Genomic DNA, 18,404 nt, shown 5'->3' with positions numbered 1-18,404 from the left:
TAGGAACGTCATTGCACATTGGAAAGTATAGAGGTACCGGTAATAATATTAATATAGTAATACGTATGATTATTGTTGCTTTTTAGGGTGTTCACGTGCTCCTGTGCTCATATAGAGGAACCACCGCTGATTACAATACCAATTCCATAAAGAGATTCATGGCCTTGCTTCATCCACATGCCATCATATCATAGGCCTATGGCAATATTGATATCATCATCCTTACCGTCGACCTGGTTGGTGAGTTGGTATAGCGCTGGCCTTCTATGCCCAAGGTTGCGGGTTTGATCCCGGGCCAGGTCGATGGCATTCAAGTGTGCTTAAATATGACAGCTTATGTCAGTAGATTTACTGGCATGTAAAAGAACTCCTGCGGGACAAAATTCCGGCACATCTGGTGACGCTGATATAACCTCTGCAGTTGCGAGCGTCGTTAAATAAAACATAACATTTAACATTCATCCTTACCCAGACCATGTCAGCTTCGATGTGAGTCCATCTTACAGCAGAACTCTCTCGTTTATCATGGTATTCTCTTTTAATACTTTGTGATGTAAGTATTATATGTTGATGTGTTCATGCATGCCATACTCATTTTCATACCATCCATTCTTTTATAAGAGATACCTCATACTAAAAAACTAAAATGATTTAATGTGGTGTGAAAATTAGTTCCAGTGCCTTAAAATGTCAGAATTTATAGAAAGAACGATTTTTTGGTTCAATTTGTTTGCCACATTTTTGCATTGTGAACGTGGTTTTAGAACAGTTAATCACTGTGCAGTAAAATCAGCTAATTTTGATTTGCACTTATATTTAAAATTGTGCATTGTTGTGGTTCGCTGTGCCTAAAGGGAAAAAGCTTATACTTTTATTAGTATCTCCACTGAATTTCAATCAGTTCATGTAAGTAAAAACCTATTTATTATATGGTCTAAAACAAAGGAGATTATGTCACCTCCATTACAAGAAACAAAACTAAGACAGTGTCTCAAAGCTACATTTTCAGTTGAAGTGAACTAGATAGTTGTCTAAAAAGCCAGATATGATGTCAGAAGCCATGATCCAAAGCTACATAGTGCATAGGAATCAAGTCCGTAGTAGCTAGTAAACGAAAATTCTTGCTTGATTGATGACTCGTACACTAAAGAAACATGGATGCTTCATAAGCAATTCATCATCATCAATGGCACGACAGCCCTTCATGGGCCCTGGCCTTCTTCAGAAGTTTTCACCATTCCTCCCTATCCAATGCCAAACTTCTCCAATTTCTAACACCCAAAGTCTTAATGTCATCCATCACACAGTCTTCCCATCTCAATCTCGGTCTCCCAACCTTCATTCTTTCCATCAGAATGAATTTAAAAACTCTCTTTGCAACTCTATCATCTTGCATTCTCACAACATGCCCGGCTCAATCCAATCTTCTTATTTTTATGAATTTAACAATGTCCAGCTCATTATATAATCTGTACAGTTCGAAATTATATCTTCTTCTCCATGTTCCGTTTTCTCTAACTGGTCCAAAGCTCATAAGCAATTGGAGCTATGAAATCTGACGAAGCTTTGGAAGTAAAATATAGAACAATAAGTTAACCTTCAACATTGACATTGGTACTCCGGCACCTTCTTTGTATTTTTTTTTTAATATTGTAATATTTTAGGCCCTTAGCTTTTTTTCACATAACTCATAATGAAACTATATTAGGACACTGCCTTCTTAATTCAGTGCTGCACCATGATGTCATAGTTTTAAGAAAAATAATCTATGAAGGCCATGATTCAAGCATACTGTACATGCTCAAAGCTTCTAGTGTGTAGTTTAAGTCAGCTAGTTGCTGGTCACTAGTGTGTAATATGGACTGTAGCTTTGAGACATGGCCTAAGTTTAATTCGCAGCTTACTGAGATCATGTCTCTAAGCTACATTTACAATTGAAGTGAACTAGATTGTTGACTAAGTATCCGGGTGTGACATCAGAAGTTACGATCCAAAGCTACACAGTTCCTACTAGTTTCTTGGTTGTTCTTGACTCAATTTTGGATCATTCTTCTTTATTATTTCAATAGTTGTTGCTTGTTCCTGATGTTATGTTCATTCAGTCTTCTTTTAACTTCATCCCACAAATGCTTAATCGGATTTATGTCTGGGGTGTACGAAGTTGTTTCGGTGCTTCACAGTTGATGCCGTATGCTTGCTTATCCTGCTGGAATATGAATAACATACAAATGCTTAGTTTTTCGGCACTTCCATGAAGATTTTGTTTTAATATTTCTAAATATTGACGCCAGTTCATAATTCCATCCACAAATATCAAGTTCCCAACACCTGCAGCACTCATACAACCCCAAACACGAATACCGCCTCCACCATTTTTCACAGTTAGACACAGATTATGGATCAGTTTTGTTGATTTGACTGTCGCCACATCATTATCCTACTGTCTGAATCAAAAACATTATATTTGCTTTCGTCACTAAAAACAATGGACTTCCAGAACTCTTTCGCGAATGTCAATCACCTCTGCCTGTTGATCTTACTGATATAAGACTTTTTACGAGCAACTCTACCATGAAATGCTGCTTTCTTTATAATATTACAAATAGTTTGTGGCACGACCTTTATCCCGTAATCTGCTTCCATCATGGCTGCTAATTTTGGGTCACTTGTTTTAGAATTTTGACTTACACACCTTAACAATGCACGCTTTTGTATTGAATCCAATATTTTCGGTTGTCTTGAACGTTTCCTATTCTTCACAGATTTGTTTGTTTTATATCTAAGACGTATTGAACAGAAGAAAGTGATTTCTTGACACTGTCGGCTAACCTCCTACTGTAATGGATTATTTTTTTTAACTTCACAATTAAACTTCGAACAACTAACGGAATTTCTATTATGTACACTTAATGATATTTCTTACACAACTGTTCGCTTTACTATTTTCACAATCAAGTCTATACTAACACTAACTGTAACTATATTTATAGCCTACAGTGAAGATCTCACGCCAAACCTTTACCAAGACGACTGTTACAACCCCAAGAACGCATTTACGGGAGACACTTTTGACCTCCAACTCATTAATCATTACCTTACCGCATGTTTAAAAAGGAAGTGAATAGACACAGACTCGCCTTGTTTTATATACATGCATACATATTCCATAATCACGCAGAATTTCTTCTTACTACGTGCGTGCAACATATTATTAAACATGTCAAGAAAATATGGAACAATTTCTTTTCGTCTACGGTGAAACGAGCGTTGAGGGACTTCCGCCGACTTCTGACTTTTTGCAAGATATACAAAAACCCTAAATTGATCTAACCCAACCTGGTCAATGTAGAGTATCCGCCGCCCACTTAACTAATATTGGTTAAACGAGCGTTGAGCGACTTCCGCCGATTTTAGAATAGACACCGACGCACTTTAGGTTAGGTTAGGTTAGGCTAGGCTTTTATTATCCCGTCAAGATGAAGGTGAAAGCGATTGAGTGTGATTTTTTGTCGGTGTATATTCCAAAATCGGCGGAAGTCGCTCAACGCTCGTTTCACCCAATTTATACTAAATGTTTAGGATTAGTGTAAAACTGGCCTATGTCTCCTATAGTGGGCGGGACATAAGTAACATTCACCCCTAACCTTTTCCTTAATCTGTGACAGGTTAGGTTAGTTTAGGTTGGTGTTTTAGTATACGTTGTATACACTAAGGTTAGGTTTAGTGTAAAAGTGGCCTATATGCAACGACGTCTCCTAGCAAATTACCCGTTCTATATCTTAAAATTGGTTAATTTATTTTCACTAACACTGGCAATGGGTGAATATAGAATATCCAACGCCCACTGAACGAATATTTCACTTTTATCACTGCCGATGTTGCGCTATTATCGTATATGCAAGGTAGGCTATAACAAAAACCTAAACTAACCAAATCTAACCTGTCAAAGAAGCAACAAGTTATACTAAGGGCCTGTACTACGATCGCCTGTTAAAGCTCCAGATTCGTATACTCCAGTTTAACAATCTGGAAGTTAAATATTTTGTTCTGTACTACCAGCGGATTTTAACTGCAGGATTGTTATCCGGAAGATATAGTAACATTTTTATTACGTTGGCAATGAAGTTACTGAAAATGTAGTGAAATTTATTGCGTTGGTATACATTTCCCCGCGTATTTCATGTTTATGTTCCGTGTTTATATGGTACTATTTATTTTGAGGTTTTATTGTAAGCATTATTGTTATTATTTATTATAATACTGAAGCTCCAGCCAAGAAAATAACAGAGTGAAGAACAGAAAATTGCACATACTGTATGAAGAAACTTTACATGGGAGCAAAAGGTAAGATTTAAAGGTTATGTTACTTTTCGAATAGTAATAATTCCTAACATATGATAGTATTTTGGTTTTAATTAGTAGGCCTAAAGAGGACGGGTGCGGGTTCCAGCAAAAGTGCGTTTTTCTCCATAATCATTGTTTTATTCATGTGTAACTGCACAAGAAGTGTAGGTGGCAATTATTTTTGTATTGTAATTAATATTAAATGTGCTTTCAGTTTGTTGCATAGCCTACATTATTAGCGAATAGGGCCTATTTCGGTAATTTTTTAGAAATGGTGTACTTCACGGCTTCAAATCATGGATCGAAGGCACAATAACTCGTTTAAAAAGAAAAGTTCATTGATACTGATAATAATGAATGATGCCTTTGGCCTGGGATTTCTAACCAACATTAGTACAGCAAGGTACACTGTTCCTAGCAAATTACCAATATTTCAGTATGTTAGGCCTACGTATTTTACTGCTAGTAAATGGGCAGATATTTTGTATTAGGCCTATAATACCATTCGATCACAGATGGGGCCTAACATTAATTTTTAAAAGAACAGCATGAGGTGGAGAGACGTTTCCACTAAAATGCAATATCTGTTGCTTCTACCAGTTCGACTATAATCACTCACTGTAATGCACATTCAACACCTCGTAAAATAACACAGAAACAGAAGATATTAAGTTTTTTCCAAAGTTTCTATGTACAGTATAGCCATATGTTTGATATTGTACTGACAATCGTCCATTAAAAGCTTTTGCTTATTTAGGTATAGAAACTTAGATAAGGGAAAAAGAGAAATACAGTATATTTTCTAATATTGTAGGTTGCATATGGAATTAACCTAGTTTTACTTCCTTTTTAGTAATATAGAATGAAGCATGGGAAGAATATAGTAACATCAGCACAAATACAAGGACCTGAAAACAGCTGAGAAGCAAATTTGAATTCTTGGAAAAGAACACAAAGAAAATTGCTGTTGCAGAGAGACAATGCAGGCTACAAACAATTGGAGCCCCTCCAACTGAAGAAAAACCAAATCCAAACTTAGCCAAGGTAAGTGATTTAATTCTCCTATCAATTGAGTGATTTCTCAGTGATTTTGATTCATATTCAATGCATAAGTTCACCTATATTGTAAGTTATACAATTATTAAATAATAAGCAGAGGAAATTGTATAACACAAGTTTGAATTCTTTTTATTTATTTATTTATTCATTCATTCACTGATTTATTTATTTATTTACTTTCTTTTGTTACAGCCAAAGTAGTAACTAAACCAAGTTCCACTGATACCAGTGCAGCTAATAACACGAATAAGGTTAGTGTGTAAGGAATTAAGAGTCAGAAGAAGAGATGATGAGCTTTAGAGATAAAAAAAAAATATTAGATTCTTGAAAATTGTTATACAAATTTAATTTAATGCCGGTATTACATTATAATACTATTATTTCTTTTTTATTTACAGTACCATTCAGGTTCACAGTGCAATTCTTTAGTTTTTGAAGTGAAACTGGACATCCCAACAATATCTCCAGGTAATTTGATTTATACTACAAAACGTTCTTTCACATTCTACGTATGATGCTTACTTTTCCAATCTGAAATAGCTGTAATATGTAAACACATTTTCAGCCAACATGTTGAAAATAAAACTAACACACATACTATATGAAATCTGCAGCAAGCAGTAGATAGATTAGATGCAAAAGTTAAAAAAAATGTTAAAATATAAATTGTACATAATGATGAAATGGTCACAAGAAATGGATGTCATAAAAACTAAACATCATTGTATTATAATATTATGTGGGATTTGAGTGGGAATTTGAAATTTATAAATGTAGGCCTAAAAATAGAAAGTACACTAAACTGAAGAATTTATTTTGAGATTTCTCTGTAATGGGTTTGTAATTAGATTAGGCCACATTATGTTAAGTTGCATTTCAATTTTACCGTGAGGATTCTCACTTTGAAACTTGTGAATGATTTCTTGTGTACAGAAAAACTGAAAAATATCTTTTCATAAGTTAAAACAGAAACTGACTACACTCTATTTACAATAGAACAATTTGCTTGGTTTTCTCTCTCTCTCTTTTATTGCAGCTTCACTTTCTTATTGTTAAAAATGAGTTTGGATTAATAGCACGTTAGAAAATACAATACTGTTACAGCTGCTGACTTTGAAGTGTCCACACATTTATGATAAAACATCATCTTTCTCCAGAATTAAATATCTTAAGAATTAATTCCACTCTTAAAATATTACAGAGTCAGCTGGTGCAGCAGATGAAGGTTTTCCACTGTACGGGTGTCTACACAGTGCAATGAAAGCAAGTTTTAAGTGAAATTACTGGTTTATTCAGTGTAGGTAGTATAGGCTAAACCAAGAAAGGTCTGAATATAACCATATATCCCTCTCTTAAATATTTCAGCTGATAATGGGATAATAGCTGATCGAGTTACACCCCAAGGATGCTTAAAAAAAAAAAAAAAGAAGGAAAGAAAAAGCAAGCCTCTGAGGAATGCATTAGCCACATTGAAAAATCTTTCTCCATCTGTGAACTCTAAGTTTAATGTTGACTTAATTTTACTTGAGATGTTAGAAATGAATGAACTTCAGTACTATAACAGTGATTTCTTTAAAAAATACATTAGTTGAAAGTTGGATGCTAACATTATAACAAAGAATGATTTGAAATAAAAGTAAGTCATGTCCTCATGTTTGCAAAGAGATGGGGTTTGGAATATCAAAAGTAAGATTTGGAGTTTTTACATCACTTTTTCCTCCTCTTTAATGGGTGGTCCATCTACAAGGACATCTTCAATTAGTGGCAGAAAGTAAATGCTACAATAATCACCCATTCTTTATGTTTTAACAAAAAATATGTTTAATTTTGTTGACCAGATTTGTTTGACCTGGATGACTGGGAGATTACTTCTTCTCATCCTTCTAATGGAGTGGTAATCGCTTGCAGCTGTTCTTGATCCCTGTGGTCTCTGGCCTCTGCTTTATCTGCTAGTCTTCAGGATTAGGTTCGAGTCAGGTGACAATTATTAGCTAATCTAAGGTTTCTGGTTGGGTTCGGGTCTGGTTCAGATCAGGCTGAGATGGGCCGGGCCTAAGAATTATGGCCTGTGCAGATCTCTAACAAATGGGGCTTATAGCTGAAGTTGGCTCTGCCACAGTTTTCCAAGTTTTGTGTATTTGCATATGTATTTGTGTTGTGTTTAATTACAGTTACTATGTACTCTTATGTATTAGCCTGTATATTATTAATTTGTAAATATGACATGTACCATAGCATATATAATGAGACAGTGGATGTAATAAATGATTATGCTTATTGTGTCTCCTGAAAAATGTCGTGTTTTGTTCACACAAAATAAATAAATAAATTTTAAAATTAATTGCAGCTATAGTGCATCTCTCTTGTTTTTAGTACACATTCACAGAGTACCTGAATACAATTGAAGCGTCAGCTGGAACAACGTTGTAAGTTACAAAATTTTCATTCGGTGTGTTACCTTGCCATACTCCTTGGCTTGCAACTGTCCATCAATGCAGTACGTGAAATTTGTCCACTCAAAAGTTTGCTACCCTCATAACAAAGTTGTACGCATACACATTTTTTGCAGCTCCTGTAAATTTTACCAAATATAACTTATAATGTTGTTCCAGCCGACGCTTCAATTAATGAGCCTCTTGAAAAATGTTGTTTTACCATACTTTGCTTATGTAAAATAAATTTGAATTGCAGATACAGTGCATTTTTATTGTTTTAAATAGCCTACAGTGTACCTGGTCATAATTTTTAAAATGTATTTATAAAACCTTTGTGTTTGAATCATCTTAGCCTGTTAAGACATCACTGTGAGGGATCCAAGCAATAAAATATATTTAAAAAGTAACGATATGAATATGTTTGCATACATGAATCATTAGGCCTAGCATGAATGAAACAGCTCCCTTGCAAAACATAAATGCCAATTCCAAAACTTTAAGGAAATGAAGAAAAACTGTCACGTCTAAAATTCAATAAACTGTTACAGTTTGTTAAATAATAATATATAGCAAGCATATCTTAAGTCTGATTAGTGAAATATGTTAGGCCTATTCCTACTGGTGAGCGATATATGCAAGGAAGGAGAAGGGAACTTGCCACTCTACCACATTATCTCCTGACAGTTGTCTCATGAGTGATGCCTTATTGGTATTCCAATCTATCTTCGGAGAGTTGACTAAACAACTAGCAGACACAAAATGAAACAGTTCTAGGAAAACTTTAATCAAGACCTATAATATATACATAAAACCTGTATTAAAATACTATTCAGAAGTATTCGTAACAGCATCAAAAAGAGAGACAGAATCCCTTGGGGAAAAAAAAAGCCTTGCACTTAATTACTGGAGCAAATAAAACTACTCCCAATGAAGCATTAAAAGTCATCACTTCAATTAAACCAAGCAGCAAGTGCAGCGCTAGCTCGATTGACAACAGTTCCTGCTGTAACTTCGTGGACCCCACAAAAATCTCCTACTGTTGTCAATGTTCTCCCAGTGGCATAGAATCTCAATACCAGTAGCAGTTGGTCCATTGGAGGTAAGGCATTATTTCTGGAAAAATGTATAAACAATGAGATTTGGTTAAACCTTTACCGGTAAATCTTTACAATAGCGTTACCAAAAGAAGGCAAGGACTCCCTACAGGATAGCCTGGAAGAGAGAGGTTTGGATGTAGTTTTGACATTTTTTTTTAGACAATTGTAAATATATGCAAATCATACTAACCTAACTGTCACTAACTCGATCTTACGAAAACTTGTCTTTTCCCTTTAATTAGTAAGGAAACACAGTAATGAAATGAATGTGCTGCCCTTCCCTGCCGCCTACCCCTTCTATCTCGATAGAGCGATCCCGCCTACCCGTACCTCTCCACTGCACTCCACTTTCACAGCAACTATCCACCTTTATTTGGGAAATTGGTGTCGGCACTCAATTTTTCTTTCGTTTACGGTACATATGACTTGACTAGAAGCCAAATATGTGAATACATTTGTATCTTAAAGTGGTAACGCAATTGTGAAGAAATGATAGTTTACCATATAAAGGATTTTGATATATTATATACTGTTATTATTTTTTATATAAACGTATTTTGAAACTGTTATTATTGTAGGTTGCCCTATATTATTATATTAATCACCTTAATATCTTGAAAGGGCAACAGAACACCTGCATGAAGCAACATTCTAATCTCATTTCTACTGTACGCCTATTACAGGTTACTGTACTTCAAAATAATTATTATAGTGCTATTATATACAAAATATTGATGTAATACCTACCGATATAGTGTAGCTTATTATTAACTGTGTACTTACGAGCTGTGTCTTGTTTCAGTTGATAATTGATTTCATGTAGTAGGTTTTGTTATTCGAAACTGTCTAAAAAATTTCTCGTCATCCCACTCTTCAAAATTATTTGGACGCAGCCTAATTCGTTTTGCTGTTCTGATATAACGAAGCATCTACTCCAGAACTTATCATCAGAATCAGTATCAAAATTAAATTGATCCTTCAAATCACCAGCTGTACAACGTGCAGCCATCTTGATTTCAACACCGAGTTCCAACCTCCGGATAATGCCTATCTGCTACTCTGCCTTCCGGATTGCTAATCTGGAAGTTTAGCCTCCAGATTGCACATAACCAAAAGTCGTAGTACGCAATTACAACCCAACTTCCGGATAAATATGCCATCTGCCGGATAAGTTTAAACTAGAACTTTATCCGAGAGTCATAGTACAGGCCCTAAATATGTGTATAATTGGCCTATGTCTCTTATAGTGGGCGGGACATAAGTAACATTGACCTATTATATGACTATAATCCATATAGCATACCATGTTTATATACACACGTTTACAAACACATGCGGGTAAATACGTCATTAATATTAACGAAATTGTATAACACGAATATATAGCTACTTACAGAGTATAGTTTTCTATTTACAAATAATACAAACAACATTTGGCGAAATTCTTGCAAAACTTTTATTTGGAATGGTATATATTTATTTGTCAGCAACGAGTTAGTTTAATCGTCAGGTTTAGCAGTGCATACTGCCAGAGCTTATTTAGTTACAAGCCGGGGCCATACGTCGGCAACACTGTAATTAACTGTCACCCGGAGGCTGACCGTGCAGGACACGTGTTTGTGCTAATGCCGATTTCCAATGTAAATTAATGTTACAATATAAGTGTGTGTCGATGGAATTATGTTTGCGGTCGTACCGAACGTTAATTGTTGATGTATTATAAACTAAATGCGTGTTGGTGATAAAAAACAAGACAATAAATGAAAATAAAATGGTTGCAGTCTTTGGGAATTTTTACGGTTATGGATGACAAAGTAATTGACTATTCTATTAAATATTGTATAACCACATTTTTATATTCTTATTTGTGGTATGTGTGTATCAGAATTCTAGTCAAATTGTTGGGTCTCGCAGGCTATATCAATAAAGTTACGCCGTTGGGTTTCAAAGTCATTGTAAACAACTGTTTTGTGATCCCATAAATGTTGCAGTTTTGTTGAAGATTCGGAATGCCTGCTATACGTCAGAACTATCTATAATTTGTAGATGCATATAATCACTTTCTTGGTTTGGTCTTTACAGGATTTAAAGTCCACTGAGTTTACGCTAATTGATACATACATGTACTTAATAGATAATGTTGCGTTTTGTTACGTATTATGTTGAAGGGATGTTTTCATTTTTTCATAGATTGTTTTACTTGGCTTAACTGTATTTACATCCTCATACTTTTATTATAATAGGAATGTCAATAGTTTCTTCTGTTTACATTTTATTTTAGGCCTATTTGCATAATTCACATGTTTAGCTTGTTTTCTGTAGTTATATTTATTTAAAATTATATTTTAAAAAGTTTATAACAAATAATTTAGGATAACAGTATTGTTATGGTGACTGGCCAGGTTCAAACTAAATCTGGCTTCCTGGACATCTGAAATATTTATAGAAAAGCACGACATAATCACATAAAATTAAAATGCATATGATATCCTACACCTTTCATGTCAGAGGTGAAACAACATTAAGCGGCAAAACATTGTCAATTTATTAGCCACATAATGGTTAATTGATTGGAATAGGGTATTGCGAAAGTACGTCATTATTTTATTTATTTTTGGTACAAGTAACATTTCTTTAAGTATTTATTTATTTTCCCTTGTACCATCAATAAAAAAAAAACAAGTATGTATTTATTTTTTTAAAATTATAAGTGTAGTTGCTACGACACATAGGCACACAGCACTTTCTAGGCATCTGAAATATTTGTAGAAAAACACGATAGATAATCGCAGAAGATAATATTAAAATATATCCTAAACCTTTCACAGATGAAACACCATTAAGTCGCAAAACATTGTCAATTTGCTAGCCACAAATTTGTTAACTGAATGGAACTTCAGAATACTGCGTAGGAACTTACGTCTTTATTGCATTATTGATTTTATTATTTTCGGTGCAAGGAATATCTTTTTTGGTTGAACGAGGATTGAGCGTATTCTCTTCCTGCACTTCCAGCCATCTTACATGTCATACCAACATAACTTACGAGGCATTACGAACGTTCCGCGCTAGTTTGCAATATTGCAGCGGGATGGTTACGCGGGTATTTAAAATGTATAAATTCATAGCTATCGATATAACATAACGAATGTTTCGCGCTAGTTTGTAATGTTCGAGCGGGAATTCGTAGTTGTGGAAATGGCTGCAGTAGGTGATCGTATTAATATTAGAAAGCTGAGCATTATTAATAGTGAAAATGAAGCGCAACAGTGGTGCCGGGAGAAAGGTCTGCTTCCCGCAAATATGGAGTGTCCACTTTGTGGGGAGTTTTCGTACTCCCAAACAATAAGGGAGTGCGATGAGACGAATGTACCAGATGTAGCGGAGTCAACGATCACGGATTGGTTTTCATACTTGAGGGAAGTGTGTAGAGGTAAGAAAATGAACTGTTATGGCAGATTGGGTTAATTTAGGATTTTACTGACAGGTTAGGTTAGTTTAGGATTTTACTGACAGGTTAGCTTAGGATAGATAACGATGAAAGAGTAATGGAACGTATCGTATGATGACGCAGAATATCTGCATGGAAATATCATATGTACTTCGGTACATTGAAATAATATTAGGATAGATAAGGTTAGTGTAGGATTTTATTGACAGGTTAGGTTAGCTTAGGTTTTTATGGTGCGTTACGTAATTATTTGTGACAGGTTAGGTTAGTTTAGGATTTTAGTGATAGGTTAGGTTAGTTTAGGATTTTAGTGACAGGTTAGGTTAGTTTAGGATTTTAGTGATAGGTTAGGTTAGTTTAGGATTTTAGTGACAGGTTAGGTTAGTTTAGGATTTAAGTGACATATTAGGTTAGTTTAGACTTTTATAATGCATTGCATAATTATCTGTGACAGGTTAGGTTAGTTTAGGGTTTTGGTTAGGTTAGGTTAGTTTAGGGTTTTGGTTAGGTTAGGTTAGGTTAGGTTAGATAAGGTTAGTGTAGGATTTTAGTGACAGGTTACGTTATCTTAGGTTTTTATGATGCGTTACGTATTAGGTTAGTTTAGGATTTAGTGACAGGTAGGTTAGTTTAGGATTTTAGTGACAGGTTAGGTTAGTTTAGGATTTTAGTGACAGGTTAGGTTAGTTTAGACTTTTATGATACGAAGCATAATTATCTGTGACAGGTTAGGTTAGTTTAGGGTTTAGGTTAGGTTAGGTTAGTTTTGGATTTTGGTTAGGTTAGGTTAGGTTGGGTTAGAATTTTGGTTAGGTTAGGTTAGGTTAGTTTAGGGCTTTGGTTAGGTTAGGTTAGGTTAGTTTAGGGTTTTAGGTTAGGTTAGGTTAGTTTAGGGTTTTGATTAGGTTAGGTTAGGTTAGTTTAGGATTTTGGTTAGGTTAGGTTAGTTTAGGGTTTTGGTTAGGATAGGTTAGGTGAGGTTATGTTAGGGTTTTCTTTAGGTTAGGTTAGTTTAGATTAGGTTACGATTTTGGTTAGGTTAGGTTAGTTTAGGGTTTTGGTTAGGTTAGGTTAGTTTAGGATTTTGGTTAGGTTAGTTTAGGGTTTTAGTTAGGTTTATGTTAGGTTAGGTTAGAAATTTGGTTAGGTTAGGTTAGTTTAGGATTTTGGTTGGGTTAGGTTAGTTTAGGGTTTAGGATAGGTTAGGTGAGGTTGGTTAGGGTTTTCTTTAGATTAGGTTAGGTTGCGATTTTGGTTAGGTTAGGTTAGTTTAGGGTTTTGGTTAGGTTAGGTTAGTTTAGGGTTTTGGTTAGGTTAGTTTAGGGTTTTAGTTAGGTTTGTTTATGTTAGGTTAGGTTAGAAATTTGGTTAGGTTAAGTTAGTTTAGGGTTTTGGTTAGGTTAGGTTTGTTTAGGATTTAGATTAAGTTAGGTTATTTTAGGTTTTTGTTATGTGTTAGATAGTTTTAGCTTTTTTATGCTTTGTGTAGGCAAATCTGTGGCAGGTTAGGTTGGGTTTGTTTAGGATTTTGTTGAGAAGTTGGGTTAGGTTAGTTTAGGCTTTTGTTATGCTTTGCATATACGAAACTGTGCAATGTTGGGTTAGGATAGTTTAGGTTTTATTGACAGGTTAGGTTAGTTTTGGAGTTTAGTGAAATAGGTTAGGTTAGTTTAGACTTTTATGATGCGTTAGGTTAGGTTAGTTTAGGTTTTTGTAGGCTTTTATTTGCTATAAGTGTTATTTTCTTTCAGACAATGTGGATCGCCGTTAGAAGAACGAACCTAGAATTGGAGGGCCGAATCATATAGTAGAAATTGATGAATGCAAGATTGGACGTAGGAAATTTTAGGCTGGTGGTCGTATTGTGGAGGGTTCTCGGGTTTTGGGCATGATAGATCGTGAGACGAAGGAAGTGCGATTGGAGATTTGTCCGAATAATAAGAGGGACAAAGATACTTTTCTTGGTGTTATTCGGAAACATGTCGCCGCTCAAACCACAATAATGACGGACTGCTGGAAGGGATATGAAGGCCTGGATGTTAACAATTTCCGTCATTTGACTGTGAATCAGAGCCTCAACTTTATTGATCCGGAAAGCGGTGCATGCACGAATTTGATCGAAAACGCAAGCGATTGAGTGTGGCTGTCGTGAAGTAGTGATTTTTTGTTTTTTACGTTGGCAGTTGAAGGACGTCATTGTGTATCATAATGGCGGGCTTCGAAAGAAAGTTCAGTTGTGAAATTTATGTGTTTATTGTAGTAATATATGCTCCAGCGGAGTGTTTTTCAGTGCGTATTGAATTAATAACAGTTCAGCGTTCTTCACATTACATCGTATCGTGTGTTTCATGTGACTAAAATCGTTTCACTGACTAGAAAACAGAACGTTTGCACTCACATTACGTTGGACGTTTCATTTCACAGGTAATTTGCCACATATCTCTACAGTTATTTTACTTGTAACAATTACCAATAGAATGCTTAAGTTTTAAAATGCATCTCCACAAAAAATTCCATCAAATTCGCTTTATAATTCGAACATTTTGTATTGCAAAATCGTCGGAATCCGCTCAATCCTCGTTTCACCTCTTTTTTATTTATTTATTTATTTACCTTCGTACTATCAATAAAAACATGTTTTTTTTTGTAATTATTTTAAGTGGCAGCCTTTGTGTGTAAGTAGCCTACTTACGCCGTATTCTGAAGTATAGCTAATTGATTGCAATAAAACACTATTTTCGAACCCGTAATAATTTACATCACTACTCTGAATCTTGATCTTACCTTTGTGCATGAAGTAATATTGAAAAAATACGCGTTACGTATAACGAAAGCAATGAGCAAACACAATATCACTCTAAAATCTCCCGCCTCCACTCTGCATTGCCAAACCTACCCATGCCCCGGCTTGTAACTAAAGAAGGCTCCAACGAGTTAGAAAGAGAAGACTCTTCACTTCACTTCACTTCACTTCCGGGTTAACGACACTTCTGCCTACTTAAAAGGCTACTGTGTCATAATTTCAATATAAAATAGCTCCTAGTTTAATATCGTAGTGCTTAATACTATTGAAAATTCCTAACAGTATTGTTAAAAGTATAATAAATTGAAAATAATCTAATGTAGTATTGTTCCCCATCCGCACTTCACCGAAACGGACAAGGGAATGAGAAGACTCTGATACTGCAATTGTTTCCAAGAATACCAACAGTCTAACACAGTAATTTACAGGAATGCCAACACATTTATTTTCCCTAGCGTAGAAAGACAATAAGGATATTCTGAACTAGCACCAACAGATAACGCACGTGTACTTTGAGGGAGGCGCTTTGCGTGTGCATTTGTTTTTCGGTATATAAACATTGAGGATATACGTAGTGTATTAGTATATTAAATACTCTTAAAAACAACTAAAAATGGCAAATTTTTGTTATGTTCCTATATGTAAACACCAGGGAAAGCTTTTTGTCTTCAATCAGGTCCCGAAATATTTCGAATATATGCTTTAAACCTTAAAAAAATTATAAGTAATTAAATTGCTTCTCGAAAGTAACTACTTCAAGTAAGGAATTGTTGACTACAGTTTCATTTTGGAAGAGGAAAAAGAAAAACTAATAAAAACATATGCAATCTCGACAGCGAGCTATGTTAGCTTAGATTATATCCAGTAGTTGTAGGAGTCTCCGAAGTTTACGCCTGCAGTAAACTCACGATAAAGTGTGATGTTTATTACCCAGGAGGATCCGTAGTGAAATTCATTTCGTGAATAATGTTTTTAATGTACTGTACCCTAATTATTATTAAAACCATGTTGTAACTTCAAATTTTCAAATTCATCCTACTTATGCAAATCTAGTCTTTCAGGTAAAGCTCCCTGTAAAGCAGATTTGAATAATTTCAAAACTGCATGTCCTTAACCTAGAAAACTACTTCGATCATATTATATCATCCTATTCAAAATTGCATTTGATCTTTCTGCAATTGCAGAAAAAAAATACAAGGAATTTAATCACGATAGTTCCTTCCCTATATATATATATATATATATATATATATATATATATATATATATATATATATATATATATATATATATAACATATTGGTGGGTGCATATCCTGTTTTTAGCGTACGGTTCTTAAGTACTAATGATTAAAGAGGGCAATATTCACCTTCGACATAGTTCCTGTTTTTTTATTCGTGCATCTCGTTCTCAAAGTTCTCGTTTAGGTTCATGAACATTCAAATTACTCGTATCTATATTCTGCATACTGCAGATTTCCCCACCTATCTCGGGCAATTGCTCAATATTATACAGGTTTACGTTATTATTTATTGTAAATTAAATTACATTTTGAGGTGAGAAAATATTGAATTATATTAAATTATACTAGGTTATACAAAATAATTGTAAATATAATTTTGACACGTACAGAAAACCAACAAGCGGATAAACGTAATCAACTGTAGCATATGACACAACAAGCCCTACAACATGTTGCGCCGCATGGAACGCTCCTGCCATCTAGCGGTAAAACTTCGCATAAGATATCCCTATACTCTCGGCTCCGCAAGAACACTGACTCACACCCAACGAGTTACATCTAACTCGTTGCTCACACCACTTCTACACAGCTGACAGTGATTGACAGGCCAGTTAGGGGAAGTTGTCTTTCAGATGTTGCAACGTTTCCTCCTGGCTGGACTCTTTCAATGTATTTTCTTTTGCAACTAATTGGATTCTTTTCAATGTACTTTCAATTTACGAACACATTAAATCAATTGCATAATAATAATAATAATAATAATAATAATAATAATAATAATAATAATAATAATAATAATAATAATAATAATAATAATGCGGGATCAAGCCCTTAGCATGCCTTCCTTTGGGAGGGAAATAAAGCTATTAGTTCCATGCTGTAAATGTATTGCATGTTAGAGAACTCCAAACCCTGAAAGAGAGAATCCCTTGGCAAAATTACTGACTCTGTATCTAATAAGTCATCTGATCCTTCTACATAGATATAATGAAAAAATAAAATATGTAACATAATACCTGCACATCTAATTCACCTCCTCCGAGTCATCTTTGTTTCTTTTTTAAAGTACTACCTTCAATGACCCATATTCTCATTTGAAATTTCGAAGTTGACCACAGGTACGCCTACTTTCGGTTTGTTACAGGAAATGTTAATACCATCAATCGATTCTTTACATAGGTTTTGGTTACCTATTTTTTTATGAACAACCAGTACCATATAGTTTTCGAGAAAAAAGGCTGATACGGGTGATCTCAAACACCCGGTGCACGCACACGCACACACACATACACAGGGTGAGTCATAAGTATGTTTGGAAAACGCGTGAGCGTGCTCCTGGATCAAAAGTAAGAACAATTTCTTATATGAAAATTTGACGGAAAATGCTTATTTATTGAGGAAATGGTCATACATTGTTTTTGTTCTTTTTTTTTGTTGTGTCACAAGTAGATGTTTGGAAACTTGTCATTTAACGTTTACAAAAGGTACTCAATGTGTCCCCCGCCATTGTTTACACATGCCTGAATACGACGTACACACGACTGGCGAGTTCGCTCAAACGCCATGTTGTCATCACGGATCAATTGGCATGCATTTTCAACATGTTGCAATAGCGCCCCTGCATCATTCACTGGTGTTGCATAGACGACAGCCTTCAAGTGACCCAAAGATAAAAATCTAATGGGGTGAGGTCGGGTGATCCGGTGGCCAAGGCACTGGACCACCGCGTCTAATCAAAACAAAAGCAATGTACTACTGTCTTGTCACTGTGTTTTTTGTAAACAAATATTGATACAAAATCAAAACAAAAACAACACAATAATATGATCAGATACTTATGAAAACAAAAGTCACTATTACTATTTTTCCAATAAATAAGCATTATCCGTCAAATTTTCATATAAGGAATTGTTCTTATTTTTGATCCAGGAGCACACTCACGCGTTTTCCAAACATTCTTATGACTCACTCT

The 18,404-nt window shown here is 34.9% G+C and overlaps 1 protein-coding gene and 1 long non-coding RNA gene across 4 annotated transcripts in view; one reads left to right on the top strand and one right to left on the bottom strand.

The window, feature by feature from the left end:
* Positions 1–18,404, bottom strand: part of LOC138707935 (prolyl 3-hydroxylase 1-like) — a 487,774-nt gene that overhangs the window by 163,888 nt on the left and 305,482 nt on the right. The window lies entirely within an intron of this gene.
* LOC138707937 (uncharacterized) lies at positions 3,967–5,913 on the top strand. Its single transcript, XR_011334465.1, has 4 exons — positions 3,967–4,229; positions 5,198–5,388; positions 5,596–5,654; positions 5,802–5,913. It is a non-coding gene; the product is annotated as an uncharacterized lncRNA (long non-coding RNA).

The sequence above is a fragment of the Periplaneta americana genome, chromosome 10, assembly GCF_040183065.1.
Source record: "Periplaneta americana isolate PAMFEO1 chromosome 10, P.americana_PAMFEO1_priV1, whole genome shotgun sequence".
Taxonomy (NCBI): domain Eukaryota; kingdom Metazoa; phylum Arthropoda; class Insecta; order Blattodea; family Blattidae; genus Periplaneta; species Periplaneta americana.
Note: the sequence above shows the minus strand (reverse complement) of the source record. Positions and strands in the feature narration are given on the sequence as shown.